This window comes from Leucoraja erinacea, unplaced genomic scaffold (genome assembly GCF_028641065.1).
Source record: "Leucoraja erinacea ecotype New England unplaced genomic scaffold, Leri_hhj_1 Leri_460S, whole genome shotgun sequence".
Taxonomy (NCBI): Eukaryota; Metazoa; Chordata; class Chondrichthyes; order Rajiformes; family Rajidae; genus Leucoraja; species Leucoraja erinaceus.
Window position 1 is genome coordinate 97,501 of NW_026576361.1, and position 16,296 is coordinate 113,796.

Sequence of the window (16,296 nt, forward strand, 5' to 3'; positions counted from 1 at the left end):
GTGCCGCTGCCGATCGGAACATTATTGCCATCGAGGGAGTGCAGAGACGGTTCACCAGACTGATTCCTGGGATGTCAGGACTGTCTTATGAAAAGAAAGACTGGATAGACTTGGTTTATACTCTCTAGAATTTAGAAGATTGAGAGGGGATCTTATAGAAACTTACAAAATTCTTAAGGGGTTGGACAGGCTAGATGCAGGAAGATTGTTCCCGATGTTGGGGAAGTCCAGGACAAGGGGTCACAGCTTAAGGATAAAGGGGAAATCTTTAAAACCGAGATGAGAAGAACTTTTTTTCACTCAGAGAGTGGTGAATCTCTGGAACTCTCTGCCACAGAGGGTAGTCGAGGCCACTTCATTGGCTATATTTAAGAGGGAGTTAGATGTGGCCCTTGTGGCTAAGGGGATCAGGGGGTATGGAGAGAAGGCAGGTACGGGATACTGAGTTGGATGATCAGCCATGATCATATTGAATGGCGGTGCAGGCTCGAAGGGCCGAATGGCCTACTCCTGCACTTAATTTCTATGTTTCTATGTTTCTATGGAACGCCTGTTAAATGTTTAGTAGAGTGTTAAATTTGTTCATGATATGTATTTTTATTTCTATTTATTTCTAATGCACACTGAATGGACACTGGTTGAGCAACGTTTTTTTGTTTCCTCTGGGTATGCGAACACTCAGGAAATGACAATAAAGATATACAATACAATACAACAAGTTACTGGAGTTTTCCAGGGAAAAAAACAGCCAGGTAACGAATGATCTGCATTTTACGATGCATTTGGAAAGGATTGCTTTTTTTAAATACAGAGCAAGTTGGAATGGGAATGGAACCCATTCAGCAGTAACCTTCACAAATAAATTGGATAACCACTTGATGGGGAATGAGTTTGCAGCACTAATTACCTGTCTCTTGCAGAGAGCAATCTCAAGCACAATGACTATCTCGTACACTCACAATCAATTGCCAGAAATCATATTCCGCATCGGTGGCTTACATCCCTGCGGTTTGAATATTCAATTCACCAATTCCAGGTGACTAACCCACAAACAATAGACAATAGGTGCAGGAGTACAGGCCATTCTTCAATAGACTAGACGCAGGAGTGGAGGCCATTCAGCCGTTCGAGCCAGCACCGCCATTCAATGTGATCACGGCTGATCATCCCCAATCAGTACCCCGTTCCTGCCTTCTCCCCATATCCCCTGACTCCGCTATCTTTAAGAGCCCTATCTAGCTCTCTCTTGAAAGCATCCAGAGAACCTGCCTCCACCCCCCTCTGAGGCAGAGAATTCCACAGACTCACAACTCTCTGGGTGGAAAAGTGTCTCCTCATCTCAGTTCTAAATGGCTTACCCCTTATTCTTAAACTGTGTGTGTGGCCCCTGGTTCTGGACTCCCCCAACATCGGGAACATGTTTCCTGCCTCTAGCGTGTCCAAGCCCTTAATAATAATCTTATATGTTTCAATGAGATCCCCTCTCATCCTTCTAAACTCCACAGAGTGTACAAGCCCAGCCGCTCCATTCTCTCAGCATATGACAGTCCCGCCATCCCGGGAATTAACCTGGTGAACCTACGCTGGGCTCCCTCAATAGCAAGAATGTCCTTCCTCAAATTAGGGGACCAAAACTGCACACAATACTCCAGGTGTGGTCTCACCAGGGCCCTGTACAACTGCAGAAGGACCTCTTTGCTCCTGTACTCAACTCCTCTTGTTATGAAGGCCAACAGGCCAAAACTGCACACAATACTCCAGATGTGGTCTCACTAGGGCCCTGTACAACTGCAGAAGGACCTCTTTGCTCCTGTACTCAACTCCTCTTGTTATGAAGGCCAACAGGCCAAAACTGCACACAATACTCCAGGTGTGGTCTCACCAGGGCCCTGTACAACTGCAGAAGGACCTCTTTGCTCCTGTACTCAACTCCTCTTGTTATGAAGGCCAACAGGCCAAAACTGCACACAATACTCCAGGTGTGGTCTCACTAGGTCCCTGTACAACTGCAGAAGATTCCCTCTCATCCTTCTAACGTGCTGCTGTAAATAAGAATTTCATTATTCCACTCCAGGGCTTATCCAGGACCCTTGACAAGACCTTTCACTCATTTACATTGTTCCGTTAGCAAAGTGGCACTAGCTTGTTGTTTGAACGAGGGAGAGATCGCAACAGAACACAACCCTCTCAACTCAAAACGCATTGAAATCACAAAGGGAATGTGGGATTGCATCCACTTTCCATAATTACATCGCAACCCAGCTGTGGAGCAGGGTTAATATTCAGCGAAACACAACACTTGCAAATAACCCAACTATTCGGCTAAAATGCAATTAAAAAAAACATGCCCGCCCACATTCAACATCACTTTGAATATTGTGAAATGTTATTCAAATGCAAGAGAATCTCTTTGAAGAGTCATCGGTTATTAAATCCCATTTTAACAAGGCACTGATAATAGACAATAGACAACAGGTGCAGGAGTAGAGGCCATTCGGCCCTTCCAGCCAGCACCATTCGCCATTCAATGTGATCACGGCTGATCATCCCCAATCAGTACCCCGTTCCTGCCTTCTCCCCCGACTCCGATATCTTTAAGAGCCCTATCTAGCTCTCTCTTGAAAGCATCTAGAGAACCGGCCTCCACCGCCCTCCGAGGCAGAGAATTCCACAGACTTGCCACTCTCTGGGTGGAAAAGTGTTTCCTTGTCTCCATTCTAAATGGCTTACTCCTTATTCTTGGACTGTGGCCCCTGGTTCTGGACTCCCCCAACAGCGGGAACATGTTTCCTGCCTTGTTGGAGAGTTCCACAAACTAGGATTAGTGAATGAAACTGATTCATAGCCCCATATGGATTCAAATCCCATTCAGCTCAACTTGTATCAGATGCGATGGTCTCAAACAGAACAGGTGCCTGCTGTGGGAAAGTATGATGTTCTGAACACCCAGGGCAGATAAAAAATAAAACATGTACCTGTAATAGAAACATAGACAATAGGAGCAGGAGTAGAGGCCATTCGGCCCTTCGAGCCTGCACCATTCGCCATTCAATATGATCATGGCTGATCATCCAACTCAGTATCCCATCCCTGCCTTCTCTCCATATCCCCTGATCCCTTTAGCCACAAGGGCCACATCTAACTCCCTCTTAAATATAGCCAATGAACTGTGTGGCCTCAACTACCTTCTGTGGCAGAGAATTTCACAGATTCACCACTCTCTGTGTGAAAAAAAAATGTTTTTCTCATCTTGGTCCTAAAAGATTTCCCCCTTATCCTTAAACTGTGTGTGTGACCCCTTGTTCTGGACTTCCCCAACATCGGGAACAATCTTCCTGCATCACACACACACAGAGAGTGGTGAATCTGTGGAATTCTCTGCCACAGAAGGTAGTTGAGGCCACACAGTTCATTGGCTATATTTAAGAGGGAGTTAGATGTGGCCCTTGTGGCTAAAGGGATCAGGGGGTATGGAGAGAAGGCAGGGACAGGATACTGAGTTGGATGATCAGCCGTGATCATATTGAATGGCGAATGGTGCAGGCTCGAATGGCCGAATGGCCTCTACTCCTGCTCCTATTGTCTATGTTTCTATTTTCTATGTTTCTATGTTAACTGATAAAGTGCAAATAACAGATAATGGGCTATTAATGTTCAGAGTTTTGTCTGAGCCCGATGGCTGTGGGGAAGTAGCTATTCCTGAACCTGGTTGTTACACTCTCTCTGTGTGTGAAAAAAAATGTTTTCCTCATCTCGGTCCTAAAAGATTTCCCCCTTATCCTTAAACTGTGTGTATGGCCCCTTGTTCTGGACTTCCCCAACATCGGGAACAATCTTCCTGCATCTAGCCTGTCCAACCCCTTAAGAATTTTGTAAGTTTCTATAAGATCCCCCCTCAATCTTCTAAATTCTAGCGAGTACAAGCCGAGTCTATCCAGTCTTTCTTCATTTGAAAGTCCTGACATCCCAGGAATCAGTCTAGTGAACCTTCTCTGTACTCCCTCTATGGCAAGAATGTCTTTCCTCAGATTAGGAGACCAAAACTGTACGCAATACTCCAGGTGTGGTCTCACCAAGACCCTGTACAACTGCAGTAGAGCCTCCCTGCTCTCGCCAGGACTGGAAGAACTCAGCAGCAGACGAGAAGTCTGCAAGCAGGCACGAGATAAATGGATTGTGGAAGGTTTGGAGATCAATGGTTTTTTCCGTGCTTGCCTGTTAATTGCCCGAATGAAGGCAAGTCCCCGGGGAAAGCATTTAAGAACACTGCCTCGGGAAGGACACACGGATTTACAGTCCAGCAGCACTAAGCAATCACAAAGATGCTGCTCTGTAGGACGAGGAGGATGGGGGCTCTTTCACCCATTCACACGTTGCCCTTGGTAACAGAGGGATTACATCTCAATGTACAACTTACAATGCTACTTACTGATTGATAAAGGGATATTACCATCAGGAGCAAAATGTTTTCATTATGAGAGAGTCTGTTCCCAATTCTCCATGCCACCCCACACACATCACACCAAAGATTGTTAAGGGCTTGGACACGCTAGAGGCAGGAAACATGTTCCCCATGTTGGGGGAGTCCAGAACCAGGGGCCACACACACACACACACACACAAACATGTTCCCCATGTTGGGGGAGTCCAGAACCAGGGGCCACACACACACACACACACACACAAACATGCTCCCCATGTTGGGGGAGTCCAGAACCAAGGGCCACACACACACACACACAGTTTAAGAATAAGGAGTAAGCCATTTAGAACGGAGACGAGGAAACACTTTTTCTCACAGAGAGTGGCGAGTCTGTGGAATTCTCTGCCTCAGAGGGCGGTGGGGGCAGGTTCTCTGGATGCTTTCAAGAGAGAGCTAGATAGGGCTCTTAAAGATAACGGAGTCAGGGGATATGGGGAGAAGGCAGGAACGGGGTACTGATTGGGGATGATCAGCCATGATCATATTGAATTGCAGAGCTGGCTGGAAGGGCCGAATGGCCTCTACTCCGGCACCTATTGTCTATTATCCTCTGCGTAGATAAGCAGGCTACGCTGGGATATCCTGCACAGCCTTACACAAAGATTCTATAACGGAGCACTCCTGCTAAATGTAGTACGCAACAGAGTGGAACGTGGGCCTTTATGTCATCCATTTCAGTAACCAGACCCGACCCAGAGCAATCAACATTGCTGGGGGAACAGTTTGTGTTAATAAATTATAATTCTGAAAATCAGAAGTTGCCCCCAAATAACTGTTATTTTTACGAGGATATTTCCGTAACCAGTTTCCGTCTCCGCACTAATATCCTACGGGATCTTTGGTGCCGAGACGGAAGCCGGTTACGGAAATGGGGCCAAAAATTACCCATTAATCTGCCCACGACCTATCTTGCTCGCTATGGTTTTCCCCAGTATCCTCCCCCAATGGTGCCTTGTCTAGGCAGATGGGGACTGGTCACTATGGGATTTAGACACAAGATGACCTCATCCAGAGATTCCTCCCCTCCCCACCCAATAAATCTCCACCCCACCCCCAAATACAGAAAACACCTCCAGCTGCTTCTCCCAGTCCTGATGAAAAGGAACAAAAGGCCAGCCAAATAAAACAAGCAGCGTGACCAGAGACAGAGACAGAGACAGAGACAGAGACAGAGACAGAGACAGAGACAGAGACAGAGACAGAGACAGAGACAGAGACAGAGACAGAGACAGAGACAGAGACAGAGACAGAGACAGAGACAGAGACAGAGACAGAGACAGAGCAGAGACAGAGACCAGAGACAGAGACAGAGACAGAGACAGAGACAGAGACAGAGACAGAGACAGAGACAGAGACAGACATCAGCTTCTGTGCTCATTCCACCAGTTATACCACTGAAGATGGCTGGCCCCCCTGACCCAACTGTTAAAGAAGGAACTGCAGATGCTGGAAAACTGAAGGTGGACAAAAATGCTGGAGAAACTCAGCGGGCGAGGCAGCATCTATGAAACGTAGGAGATAGGCAACGTCTCGGGCGGAAACCCTTAATCAGTCTGAAGGGTCTCGACCCGAAACCAGGGGATATCATTGAAACATGTAGGATTGTTGGGGACTTGGACACGCTAGAGGCAGGAAACATGTTCCCCATGTTGGGGGAGTCCAGAACCAGGGGCCACACACACACACACACACAGTTTAAGAATAAGGGATCGGCCATTTAGAACAGAGACGAGGAAACACATTTCTCACAGAGAGTTGTGAGTCTGTGGAATTCTCTGCCTCAGAGGGCGGTGGAGGCAGGTTCTCTGGATGCTTTCAGGAGAGAGCTCTTAAAAATAGCGGAGTCAGGGGATATGGGGAGAAGGCAGGAACGGGGTACTGATTAGCCGTGATCATATTGAATGGCAGTGCTGGCTAGAAGGGCCGAATGGCCTACTCTTGCACCTATTGTCTAATGTCACATATTCCTTTGCTCCATAGACACTGCCTCACCCGCTGAGTTTCTCCAGCATTTTTTATCTACCCCCGACCTAACTTGTGGCTGGACAAGAGTGTTGGAGAAACTCAGCGGGCGAGGCAGCATCTATGGAGCGAAGGAAATAGGCAACGTTTCGGGCCAAAACCCTTCCTCAGGAACATAACTTGTGGTGCACTGTACCAGAACAAGTGGCCTAAGGCACAATTTTACAAGAAATCAACAACTTAAGACAGAAAAAAAAAAAAAAAAAATAGAGAGAGTACAGAGGAGATTTACTAGAATGTTGCCTGGGTTTCAGCAACTAAGTTACAGAGAAAGGTTGAACAAGTTAGGGCTTTATTCTTTGGAGCGCAGAAGGTTAAGGGGGGGACTTGATAGAGGTTTTTTAAATGATGAGAGGGATAGACAGAGTTGACGTGGAAAAGCTTTTCCCACTGAGAGTAGAGAAGATTCAAACAAGGGGACATGACTTGAGAATTAAGGGACTGAAGTTTAGGGGTAACATGAGGGGGAACTTCTTTACTCAGAGAGTGGTAGCTGTGTGGAATGAGCTTCCAGTGAAGGTGGTGGAGGAAGGTTCGTTTTTATCATTTAAAAATAAATTGGATAGTTATATGGATGGGAAGGGAATGGAGGGTTATGGTCTGAGCGCAGGTATATGGAACTAGGGGAGATTATGTGTTCGGCACAGACTAGAAGGGTCGAGATGGCCTGTTTCCGTGCTGTAATTGTTATATGGTTATATGGTTATATGGACCTTGGCAATGTTAACAGATGACTTCCCAATAATATAATGGCAAACCTTTCTCATCTCCTTGCTGGAAGCTATAAAATGGAGGCCTGTTTCTGATGGTGTTACACGCGTGCAAGGAGAAAGGGCTGACTCGGTACTCCACCCAGTGAAAGGCTTTTACAACTTGATGTCATTTTGTCCTCAGCGAACGAACGAGTGCATGAATGGGCCATGCAGCGAGCTCGGGCTCCCCAAAGGCTCGTTTCAATATCACCAAGTAAATCTGCATCAGAGTCCTTTGTTAAACTGCAGTTCAGTCCCCCCCCCCCCCATAGACTGAACTGCAGTTTACTGAACTGAACTGCAGTCTACTGAACTGAAACTGTAGGAATGTTTCACAAATGAGGTTTAAAAACGCTCTCGTACAAGCGGAGACATTTCCAATGCTGAATATTGCAAAAAATAACATTAACATACTGCCAACACCCGACATTGACTGGTGGGGGGGAGGGGGGGAGAGGGGGGACTGATGTAGGGGGTAGGTGTGAACTAAATCATGTTTAAGCTGCCACAGAATGCCATCAACATCGCTACCTTCCCCTTACTCCTGCAAGGAGACAATGAATGTGCAGAATGAGTAATGGCAACAACATGCTAATTGGGGATTTGGTTTCAAGAAAATGCATTTGCCAAGTAATTAAAAAACAAAAAAGATACAGCCTGGAATACGTACATACATACATACATCGGCATGAAGTAAGGGGCTGCACAACACAGTTATATTCCTGCTTCTAATGATGAGCAAAACCAGACAACAAGCTGAAAATATTCAAACACAATTGGAAGATGCCAATGTTTGCTATTTCTGTTCTATTCTAGAAACATGGAAAACAGGTGCAGGAGTAGAGGCCATTCGGCCCTTTGAGCCTGCACCATTCGCCATTCAATATGATCATGGCTGATCATCCAACTCAGTATCCCATCCCTGCCTTCTCTCCATACCCCCTGATCCCTTTAGCCACAAGGGCCATATCTAACTCCCTCTTACATATAACCAATGAACTGTGGCCTCAACTACCTTCTGTGGCAGAGAATTCCACAGATTCACCACTCTCTGTGTGAAAAAAAAATGATCTCATCTCGGTCCTAAAGGATTTCCCTGGGATGTCAGGACTTTCATATGAAGAAAGACTGGATAGACTCGGCTTGTACTCGCTAGAATTTAGAAGATTGAGGGGGGGATCTTATAGAAACTTACAAAATTCTTAAGGGGTTGGACAGGCGAGATGCAGGAAGATTGTTCCCGATGTTGGGGAAGTCCAGGACAAGGGGTCACAGTTTAAGGATAAGGGGGAAGTCTTTTAGGACCGAGATGAGAAAAACTTTTTTCACACAGAGAGTGGTGAATCTGTGGAACTCTCTGCCACAGAAGGTAGTTGAGGCCACACAGTTCATTGGTTATATTTAAGAGGGAGTTAGATGTGGCTAAAGGGATGGGGGGTATGGAGAGAAGGCAGGGATGGGATACTGAGTTGGATGATCAGCCATGATCATGTTGAATGGCGAATGGTGCAGGCTGGAAGGGCCGAATGGCCTCTACTCCTGCACCTATTTCTATGTTTCTATGTTTCTCTGTGAAGCCTAAATCTCTAACGTCGAGAGGAGCCGAGCCGGCCTCAATTTCTGCGTGGGTAGGGAAGACTCAGAAATGTTATGAAGGTACACACTTGGCCTGCTGAATGTTTAGAGCATGCTATCGGAGGAACTACCTGACCCTTCAATGCCGATTGCTAAAATCACACCAGAGGCAAAACGTGCAAGTCAAGTCAGGAAAGAACCGGTCAAATTTCTGGAGTGAAATGAAATGACCTGGAAATGATGGAACATGATTTTAAAGTGCATTTTCAACCATGAAGCGCTGAAATAAACTGTGCTGTGTAATCTAATTTCTCAGTCAATATTGTCCCAGGAGTGAATAGATAGCTCTCTGACCCCATCAGATTGATTCAGGTATTTATAAACTCAGAGATAGATACAAAAAGCTGGAGTAACTCAGTGGGTCAGGCAGCATCTGTGGAGAACATGGATAGGTGACGTTTCACAGAGTGCTGGAGTAACTCAGCGGGTCAGGCAGCATCTGTGGAGAACATGGATAGGTGACGTTTCACAGAGTGCTGGAGTAACTCAGCGGGTCAGGCAGCATCTGTGGAGAACATGGATAGGTGACGTTTCACAGAGTGCTGGAGTGACTCAGCGGGTCAGGCAGCATCTGTGGAGAACATGGATAGGTGACGTTTCACAGAGTGCTGGAGTAACTCAGCGGGTCAGGCAGCATCTCTGGAGAGAAGGAATGGGTGAGGTTTCAAGTCGAGACCCTTCTTCAGGTCTCGACCCAAAACGTCACCCATTCCATCTCTCCAGAGATGCTGCCTGACCCGCTGAGTTACTCCAACCTTTTGTGACTATCTTCGGTTTAAACAGTACAAGTGATCGACAGTCAATGTTTAAATAAACTTGGAAGGTTGATGAACTGAGATAGAAGATTTGGAGAGGAATATTGGGGTGGTGTGCCCATGGAGATTCAACAACTAATGAACACAGTTTCAGGAAAATAATGGTTGTGGTATGCATGGCACATTGCAGTTGTATCCAAGCTTTTGATCGGTTCAGATGTTTTAACAAGCAGCTCCATATAAACAGCGAGTGATTCGATTCCAACCTCACATAATACACAGCAACACTTGAAAGCAAGAATCACAAAGATGATGACTAGAGACATTTTCTTTACACTAAAGCTCCACTAATATGATAGATTTGGCAAACGTGGCTTATCTACTCAAGCCACCTGGAAAACCAGTTAAGAAACTATGACTGATCAAACAAGCACAATAAACCAATTTTATACAATATTCATTTCTTATGTCTGAGATCAAAAATTAATAATTGTGCAGAAAATAGCAAATGATCCGTATAGTTGATCTTGCCCTTTCTTCACAACCTCACAAATATTTCACTGCTTCCATTTTAAATACTCAGACTGGATTGCTTTGAATGCTCTCCTTGGTCTTGCAACTGAACGCTCAGACGCCAATCCAACACAATTTTGCAGAACAACAAAAACTCCAACAGCCTCGGAAATACCCGCAAACACTTCACATAATATGCCAGCCCTCCTGCCTTCAAAAACACAGGGATATCTAGGCTCAGGATAGAGGCGTATATTAAATTGCTCCAAGCCTTACATCACCAAACACAAGCACAAACTCTGTCAGACGCCCGACTCTGCCTTCTAGTGTAGATTGTAAAATAAATACATACTGGTGCTCACACCCGCACGTACAGATGGGCTGCCCAATGTTCCTTCAACCGCATAGCAGCTAGGATTGCCTTCTGAAGATCACTTGAAGCTAAGATCTGCAGGTGCGTTCTATAATTAGAAAAAGCACCGTTTTACTAGCTGTGCCGACAGCCTCCAATGCCAACCAGTCCCTGATGGATTTGTACAAGAAACTGCAAGGGCGACAGATCTGGAGGGTTACCTGGAGAAATGTTTCAGAAGCCAGCAATCATTTCTCAGTGTGAAATTCACACATTTACCAAATCAGGTCAAATAAAATCATTGACAGTCAGGGAAACTTGTATTCAAATGCCTCAAGGGCCCCGACGTGGAGGGCAAGCAAGGCTGGTCAAAGACACAGAAACATAGACAACAGGTGCAGGAGGAGGCCATTCAGCCCTTCGAGACAGCACCGCCATTCATTGTGATCAGCCACTTTCATTGCCACTTTCATTTCACTGCACATCTCGTATGTGTATGTGACAAATAAACTTGACTTGACTTGGCCCTATCAATAACCCGTGCCTGCCTTCTCCCCATATGTGGCAAAAACAGGAAAGCAGACTATTATCTAAATGGTGGCCGATTGGGAAAGGGGGAGATGCAGCGAGACCTAGGTGTCATGGTACACCAGTCATTGAAGGTAGGCATGCAGGTGCAGCAGGCAGTGAAGAAAGCGAATGGTATGTTAGCATTCATTGCAAAAGGATTTGAGTATAGGAGCAGGGAGGTTCTACTGCAGTTGTACAGGGTCTTGGTGAGACCACACCTGGAGTATTGCGGGACATTATTGCCATAGAGGGAGTGCAGAGACGGTTCACCAGACTGATTCCTGGGATGTCAGGACTGTCTTATGAAGAAAGACTGGATAGACTTGGTTTATACTCTCTAGAATTTAGAAGATTGAGAGGGGATCGTATAGAAACTTACAAAATTCTTAAGGGGTTGGACAGGCTAGATGCAGGAAGATTGTTCCCGATGTTGGGGAAGTCCAGGACAAGGAGTCACAGCTTAAGGATAAGGGGGAAATCCTTTAAAACCGAGATGAGAAGAACATTTTTCACACAGAGAGTGGTGAATCTCTGGAACTCTCTGCCACAGAGGGTAGTTGAGGCCAGTTCATTGGCTATATTTACAAGGGAGTTAGATGTGGCCCTTGTGGCTAAGGGGATCAGGGGGTATGGAGAGAAGGCAGGTACGGGATACTGAGTTGGATGATCAGCCATGATCATATTGAATGGCGAATGGTGCAGGCTCGAAGGGCCGAATGGCCTCTACTCCTGCACCTAATTTCTATTTTTCTATGTTTCTATATCCCTTGACTCCACTAGCCCCTAGAGCTCTATTTAACTCTCTCTTAAATCCATCCAGTGATTTGGCCTCCACTGCCCTCTGTGGCAGGGAATTCCATAAATTCACAACTCTCTGGGTGAAAAAGTTTCTCACCTCAGTCTTAAATGGCCTCCCCTTTATTCTATGACTGTGTGTGTGGCCCCTGGTTCTGGACTCCCCCAACATTGGGAACATTTTTCCTGCATCTAGCTTGTCCAGTCCTTTTATAATTTTATATGTTTCTATAAGATCCCCCCCCCCTCATCCTTCTAAACTCCAGTGAATACAAGCCTAGTCTTTTCAATCTGTCCTCATATGACAGTCCCGCCATCCCAGGGATCAATCTGGTGAACCTACGCTGCACTGCCTCAATCACAAGGATGTCCTTCCTCAAATTAGGAGACCAATGAGAAACACCTGACCCGCAGATTGCAGCCATTTCATACAACAGAGCGCGTTGCTGAGGGCTAGTACGTGGAGAGGCTCTTCAGCTACTCCAGTTTGATCCTCCATTCAATTGGGTCAGACCTGGTCTCTATCCTAGTTTAGAGATACAGCGCGGAAAAAGGGCCTTTCGGACCACCGAGTACGTTCCGACCAGCAATCACTCGGTGCACTTGCTATTGAGGGAGCCCAGCGTAGGTTCACCAGGTTAATTCCCGGGATGGCGGGACTGTCATATGCTGAGAGAATGTGGAGCGGCTGTGGGCTTGTACACTCTGTGGAGTTTAGAAGGATGAGAGGGGATCTCATTGAAACATATATGTGAGATTGTTAAGGGATTTGGACACGCTAGAGGCAGGAAACATGTTCCCGATGTTGGGGGAGTCCAGAACCAGGGGTCACACACACACAGTTTAAGAATAAGGGGTCGGCCATTTAGAACGGAGATGAGGAAACACTTTTTCTCACAGAGAGTTGTGAGTCTGTGGAATTCTCTGCCTCAGAGGACGGTGGAGGCCGGTTCTGTGGATACTTTCAAGAGAGAGCTAGATAGGGCTCTTAAAGATAATGGAGTCAGGGGAGAAGGCAGGAACGGGGTACTGATTGTGGATGATCAGCCATGATCACATTGAATGGCGGTGCTGGCTGGGAGGGCCGAATGGCCTCTACTCCTGCACCTATTTTCTACGTTTCAATGTATCTAAGACACACAGAAGTAGCACTATTTCATTGTTGAGATGGAGAAGTATCTGATCGCAGGCAGATAATCGGCAACTTGGCAAACGTTTCAGCGATAGAAGGGTGAGTTCCTTCCTGGGATTCCTGGGATGTCAGGACTGTCTTATGAAGAAAGACTGGATAGACTCGGTTTATACTCTCTAGAATTTAGGAGATTGAGAGGGGATCTTATAGAAACTTACAAAATTCTTAAGGGGGTGGACAGGCTAGATGCAGGAAGATTGTTCCCGATGTTGGGGAAGTCCAGGACAAGGGGTCACAGCTTAAGGATAAGGGGGAAATCCTTTAAAACCGAGATGAGAAGAACTTATTTCACACAGAGAGTGGTGAATCTCTGGAACTCTCTGCCGCAGAGGGTAGTCGAGGCCACACAGTTCATTGGCTATATTTAAGAGGGAGTTTTTATTTGAGATGTGGCCCTTGTGGCTAAAGGGATCAGGGGGTATGGAGAGAAGGCAGGTACAGGATACGGAGTTGGATGATCAGCCATGATCATATTGAATGGCGAATGGTGCAGGCTCGAAGGGCTGAATGGCCTCTACTCCTGCACCTAATTTCTATGTTTCTATGTTTCCAAGCTCAAAGGAAAGCAACACTAAAACTAAATTGACAAATGCAATGGTGACAGCCCGACAGACAGACTGTGACAGCAGCAATCTACATTAACACACGCGCTCAGCAGCAGAATCCACATTGGATGCAACCCAGCGCAGATTTGGCAGCACGCACAGCCCACATTCATTCACAAAGCATCAGCATCAGAGGGGGAGAGAGAAGGAGATGATCCATGCTGATGGCAGCATAGGCAATGGAGCAGGAAACAGGATGGATACTTCACTCAGATGACACCAGTCACACACACGGCTAAGACCCACTGCTGGTGGGCAGCAGCTAATTAACAGAATTAACACCAACTTTACCACGATACAGAGTTGGATGATCAGCCATAATCATATTGAATGGCAGTGCAGGCTCGAAGGGCCGAATGGCCTCTACTCCAGCACCTAATTTCTATGTTTACCAGTCAAGGGCCTAGTCCCACTGTATGAGGTCATTCAAGAGTTCAACCCCCCCCAGATTCCAACTTGGAGAATGTCCGCAGCGGGTCCGTAGGATAGGAGTTTGTGGATGTCTCGTAACGGCTCGTACGAGTAGCGGCTGGTACTCTGGAAATCTGGTAAACTCATAGAAACATAGAAATTAGGTGCAGGAGTAGAGGCCATTCGGCCCTTCGAGCCTGCACCATTTGCCATTCAATATGATCATGGCTGATCATCCAACTCAGTATCCCGTACCTGCCTTCTCTCCATACCCCCTGATCCCTTTAGCCACAAGGGCCACATCTAACTCCCTCTTAAATATAGCCAATGAACTGGCCTCAACTACCCTCTGTGGCAGAGAGTTCCACAGATTCACCACTCTCTGTGTGAAAAAAGTTCTTCTCATCTCGGTTTTAAAGGATTTCCCCCTTATCCTTAAGCTGTGACCCCTTGTCCTGGACTTCCCCAACATCGGGAACAATCTTCCTGCATCTTTTTCAGCAGTGTGAAAAATGTCCGCTATTAAAAAATGGATGCTTTACACTCGTACATTTTTTAAAAAGACAGACGGACTGCAGAGGCCGCTGCCGCAAGGCACCGCCATCTTTTTGTTCAATTACAGGCCGTGTGCCTGAAACAAGAGAGAGACACACACACGGGCACACACACACATGGGCACACACACACGGGCACACACACAAGTTCTGGCAAGTGACAACAGGTGCAGGAGTAGAGGCCATTCGGCCCTTCCAGCCAGCACCGCCATTCAATGTGATCATCCCCAATCAGTACCCCGTTCCTGCCTTCTCCCCATATCCCCTGACTCCGCTATCTTTAAGAGCCCTATCTAGCTCTCTCTTCAAAGCATCCAGTGAACCGGCCTCCACCGCCATCTGAGGCAGAGAATTCCACAGACTCACAACTCACTGTGAGAAAAAGTGTTTCCTCTTCTCCGTTCTAAATGGCCGACCCCTTATTCTTAAACTGCGTGTGTGTGTGTGTGTGTGTGTGTGTGTGTGTGTGTGTGTGTGTGTGTGTGTGTGTGTGTGTGTGTGTGTGTGTGTGTGTGTGTGTGTGTGTGTGTGGGGCCCCCGTTTCTGGACTCCCCCAACATCGGGAACATGTTTCTTGCCTCTAGCGTGTCCAATCCCTTACTAATCTTATAGAAAACATAGAAAATAGGTGCAGGAGGAGGCCATTCGGCCCTTCCAGCCAGCACCGCAATATGTTTCAATAAGATATCCTCTCATCCTTCTAAACTCCAGAGTGTACAAGCCCAGCCGCTCCATTCTCTCAGCAGACGACAGTCCCGCCATCCCGGGAATTGTAAACCTACGCTGCACTCCATCAATAGCAAGAATGTCTTTCCTCAAATGAGGCAAGTGAAGGCGGCAACTCGTGGACAATGGGTTTCTGCAGATTGAGGGGATCCAGATGCGCGGAGAAAGAGAAGAAGGGCAAACCATCGCGCTGAAGGCTGCAGTAGATGGGAGCCGGTCTCGACAAGGAGGTTAAACGCAAGGTCAGGGACAGTAAGTGAAAGCTGATGTTGCTCGGCACTGAATGGCATAATTGAATGTGTCACTCAAGCCATTTACAGAATGAAGCTGGGACGTACGCCGAGGACTGTGGACAAAGAAACTGCGAGACTGAAAGGAGAATAGCGGAAAGGGATTAGAACATTGCAAAATTGATTTTTTTTTTTTTTTTAAACGCATTGCTTTCTGGAGAAGGAAACTAGAGGCAGACATCAAGTAATCTGGGATTTAAAGCATGCAGATTTATATAAAGTGGCCCTAATTCACTCTGCCATTGTGTGGGTTCTTTAGGGAATTCATCTATCCTTTGCTGGTTTTCGAACATTATAGAAATCGGAGTTACTTGGCCAATTTTCTGCTCAGCTCCTTTGGAAACTCCCCGTGGGAGGAGGAGGAGGATTTCACAACAAATAGAGCAGCTCCGGAGACACGAGCCTTTGTGTACTATGTGGAGTTTGCACGTTGACCCAGGGGGCAGCTTGGACACCGGCCCTTCGGCCCATCGAGGCCACGCCCACCAACAATCCCCACACACTAGTCCGAATCGCACACATTCAGGACAAGTAAGTAAGTGCGTTTATTAGCCAAGTATTCACATACAAGGAATTTGCCTTGGTGCTCCGCCCACAAGTAACAACATGATAGTTACGAATGACTCAGAGAACACTAAACC

The 16,296-nt window shown here is 46.6% G+C and overlaps 1 long non-coding RNA gene across 1 annotated transcript in view; it reads right to left on the reverse strand.

Moving 5' to 3' along the window:
- LOC129693888 (uncharacterized) overlaps positions 1 to 10,956 on the reverse strand; it is an 81,058-nt gene extending 70,102 nt beyond the window's left edge. Inside the window, exon 1 of the long non-coding RNA XR_008722927.1 lies at positions 10,513 to 10,956. This is a non-coding gene — a long non-coding RNA (uncharacterized LOC129693888). The remainder of the gene's footprint in view (positions 1 to 10,512) is intronic.
- Between the last annotated feature and the right edge of the window lie 5,340 nt (positions 10,957 to 16,296).